Genomic DNA, 4,445 nt, shown 5'->3' on the forward strand with positions numbered 1-4,445 from the left:
AGGGAGAATTTAATCATCAAGGGGTGCTATGTTTGAATGACTCATCCAGTAATAACGATGCGATAGCAAGGTATTCAGATTTACGTCAGGTAAGACAACCTCACCAATGAAAAAAGAGGAAGTAAAACAGGGTCATAACTTAGATCGGTGGCCACACCGCAAGTGATCAGCGATCTCTTGTAAACTTAAGTGCCTAATGCTGCTTAAATACAATGAACTTATCTATCAAACCCATCAATGAAGGGGCTGTCAATGGGCTAACAAATAAGAGACGACGATGCCTATCAAGACATCGGTGATCATACCGAACGTGCCTTAACCTAATAATCTACAAGCAACCTAAGAACGACGAAGAATGCTGGGCCGTCGGTAGCTACACCGAGCTTGACCATTTGACCACGTTTCAGTGATCGGACGAGGCGGCAGCCTCAAGCTGGAAGAGCCGGTTGATCGGCCTGCGTGTTCTCTTCCCACGCATCAGAATGTTGGCTGCCCTCGGGTGACCGTCGCTGCCGACGATCAAAGATTTAACCCACGCCAACGGCCAGCGACTGCGGGGTCCTTGTCCATGAACTAGGACAACATCCCCAACTGCAGGCAGCAGTGCTGGACGACCACGGGCGGAAGCTGAGAGCCACCGCAGACAGCTTTAGTAGCAGATCATCACCGGCATATATGCAAGCGTTGAGGCTTTTGCCACGTCCGTCTCTTGCAGAATCATCGAAAACGATTCTGAGTTTGTCTTTCTGGAACACGCCGCGATGAGGCAGGAAGAAAGCGGACGCCGTGTTCTCACCGCGCGTTAAGCCAGGGCTAGGCTCGGGACCTATCCCGCTGCCAGCCGCTGCCAGAGCACGTACGGCTTGTTCTTCTTGTTCAGCTGCCTCTGTGCCAGGAACACGTTCACCAGTCGCTTCCTTCTTCGACATTTCTCTCATGCGATGGGAGGCGACTTGAACGGGTAAACTTTCTATCACACAGTTAGACAGCATTTCTCTGATCTGTTCATCATATTTTTTAGCCTTTTCGTCCGTTAGGTTCCTCGTCATGCGCTGTGTCCTTGTCCTCGTAGCCTCGAAGTTGTCCATCGGACGATCATGAGATCTCCACACGAGACCCATTTCGTAGCGTCCCTCATCGTCATTCCACTGAGGTTCGCATTCTGGTCTCGCCTCTGAGTCTGATGCCTCCTTTTCACTGATTCCGACCGTATCCAAGCTCCACAGGCGCTCCACCTGGCACATGTGATGCGCCCTCCGGCACGTTGGCTGGTCCTGGTCAGGTGATCCATCACCGTGACGACCGTGCACCACGTAGCCGAACACAGTGTCAATTGCTCTCAGACCATCTCCCAGATCGACTTGATCCCACAGCACGACATGATACAAGTTATCAATGCCGATCAGGATGTCCACCTCACCGCCCTCAAAATCATCAGCCATCAGATCCGGCAGCCCGGAAGGCCCATTTGGCGGTGGGGTAGCAGGGAGAGGCGAGCAAAGCTGAGTGGTGCTCCAGAGCTCAAGGCTCACTGGCCCGTCGCCGAAACGACTGTATAGGCTCACTTTGACTCGGTCGTATTCACGAGGTTCTTCAGCTTTCTCTTGGAACCCGACGCATGAAAAGACTCCCGTGCCTGTGGTCTGAAGACCAAGTTCGCTGGCCAAGGAGCTCCGAATGTATGATGAATCCGAGCCCCCATCCAACAAAACTCGTGTCATCCGGTGACCTTTCGGACCCTCTGCTTTAACCAGAGCTGTCTGGAAAAAACAGCCTTTTCCACCGGCGCCGCTGGCGTTGTAGCGGCGCTGACCCAATGATGGCTGGGACCCAGCCACAGAGCCAAAAGCTTGAGCGGTGGTAGGACGGGGCGAGAATGGCGCTGCTTGTACCGACAGCTCGGGCGCCGTCAGGCTGCATGGGGACTCGCTGGAGCTCGATGCCGTATAGTGGAGCAGAGGATGGTGGCCCCTGCCACACACAGAACAGGAATCGGCCTGACAGTCTTTGGCACGATGTCCGGTGACGAGACATTTGAAACAGGCCTTGGCCGCTTTGGCAGTCTTCCAACGAGCATCCACAGTCGTGCCTTTAAACCTTTCGCAGCGATCGAGCCCGTGCCCGGTCTTACCACAGGCTGCACAGGAGGCTGGCTTTGATCTGGGTGGAAATCTGGCGTTCTCAGAGCGGTGCACACGCTGTGCGTTCAGATTGCTCGCCACAGGAGGCACTGTGGGCAGAGGCTTGGGAGAGGCATCAGCCGTGGTGGCTCCCCTTGCCGACTCTCGAATTCGGATTTCCTCGTGGAGGAATTTCAGGAACTCACAGAAGTCGGAAGTGTTCCGCCTGGCCCATTCAAGGCGCCAGTTCTCGGGTAACTTATCCTTCACGATAGGCAGAAGCAGGCTAGAGAAGCTGTCGGCTGTAACGCCAAGCGAGTTTAATGCTCTCGTGTGTGCCGACACGTGGTCAATCAGCGACCGCATGGCCTTCAGATCGTTTGAGCGGATCGACGGCATGTTCAGCATCTCTCGCATCAATGTGTCTCGGCGTACATCATTCTGTTCAAAGCGCTCTCGGAGCGCTGCTACCGCCTCGGAATACCCCTCTCCAGAAACTGGAATACCATGAATGGCTCTCAGCGCCACACCAGCCAGGTGGGACTTGAGAACGACAAATTTCTGGACATCAGCGAACCCAGGATTGTTATGGACTGATATAACGAACAACTCCCAAAACTCGGACCACTTCATGACATCACCGTGAAAAATTGGAATTTTCACGGCGAGTGAGGATTTGAGGTCTGCGTTCCCCACTGCGTTCCCTTGTTCAGCCTTGCCCTTGGCTTCTTCAGCCTTCTCAAGACGGGCGAGTAGGCGAGAGCTGAGGAACACCTCGTCCTCCATCGTCTGGACGTGACTCGTGTCGTCCACGTGGCCCTGTTTATCCAGCTGGATTTGGATGTCGTGCAATTCATGCTGAAGTTTCTCAATGTGATGAATTTTCAAGGCAAGCTGATCCTGATCCAAAGTTTTGGACTCTCCCTGACGATACGCCCTCAAATCGTTGCAAAGCTTCGTAGCTTTGGTGCGAAGTTTAGACCTGGCGGATGCCAACTCCTCCATGACTAAAGATAAAGAGAAATGAAGCTGTCCTAGGCAAAACTACCCGATGAAATAATCGACCTATACTTGAAACCACAGGTCTCGGCTATATCCGGCCCGGAGGACTATGTTGTGATTACTGATAAAAGTGGACTGTATTTGTTACATTTACGTCTTTCGATCAAAACGATGGTGACGACACCAACCGAACGATTTACCTTGATTTTCAAATAACAAGAAATTAACTCAAGTGGATCTGTATTGCATACAACTGAGCAAACAGATATGACGAGGCTCACACTATGCCTAATTGAAGCGACCCAAACGAGGCAAACTAAACCAGCGGACCTTACATCGAGATCAATACATCGTAATATTCAAGTGGGGACATTGATAGTTTAAGTTATTTGCCAGTGTTTAATTTCGCCGACACCGGGGTGCAGTGGACCGGTAGCTAAACCGATTCCGCCCGGAGCCCGAGTTGATACGACCGGCCCTTGCCTCACAGACCGGGGCGGTATCAGTACCGTACCCGCTCGCGAGGAGGTCCAGAGATCAACTGGCCGGCGCTACCTGGCCGGCCCTGACATAAGCTCGGGTCCCCGCCCCGGGCCATAGACACAGCACACGGCCCACGACCCGTACACGTGCACTCATCGCGCCGGCCGCTCGCCGGCCGGCTGACCGCTACCGCGGGGCGCGTAACAAACTAAACGGCGCTAGGCACAAATCACGACACAAACCAATTTCCATTAAATTGTAAAATGCGTGAAATGAATCGCCTATAAAAAGCTTGCGACAATGTTTCTTTTATTCACAATCAACGTCTTTTTTAATATATCAAGTAAACAAGCTTGATAGTGGATTATGAGCTGAAAATTAACTGGCAAAAACAAATTTTGATGGATGGAGATATTTTTTGTTTCAAAGACGACTGACGAGGAATCTTCCCGACATCACATCAAAGCCTGCAGTTATCGGGTTCTGCAGTTCCACGAATCTCGTGCATCCCGGTTTGAAAATAGCATGTTTAGATGCCTTCCAGAGATGAAGGAGACAAATAGAAAAGAGCCGGCTGTTAACATCCTTTGCAACGCTACTTTAACGCTTCCCATATGACATTTGCTTCGTTTGCATTCAAAAAGTTTTCATCTACAGCAATCACTATTGGTGGGTGTGCAATGTGTGTTGATCCATTACAGCCCTCCTCAAACGGCAGTTTTTTTTTAATCTCACAAACCGCAGCAGACTGGCCCAAGTGGTCACCACCACAACTCTCCCCACCCCCACTCAACCCATCTAAAGCCCTGGATCTTCTGGTAACCGACTGAGACCAAACTT

The sequence above is a fragment of the Amphibalanus amphitrite genome, unplaced genomic scaffold (assembly GCF_019059575.1).
Source record: "Amphibalanus amphitrite isolate SeventyFive unplaced genomic scaffold, NRLGWU_Aamphi_draft 001542F_arrow, whole genome shotgun sequence".
NCBI lineage: Eukaryota > Metazoa > Arthropoda > Thecostraca > Balanomorpha > Balanidae > Amphibalanus > Amphibalanus amphitrite.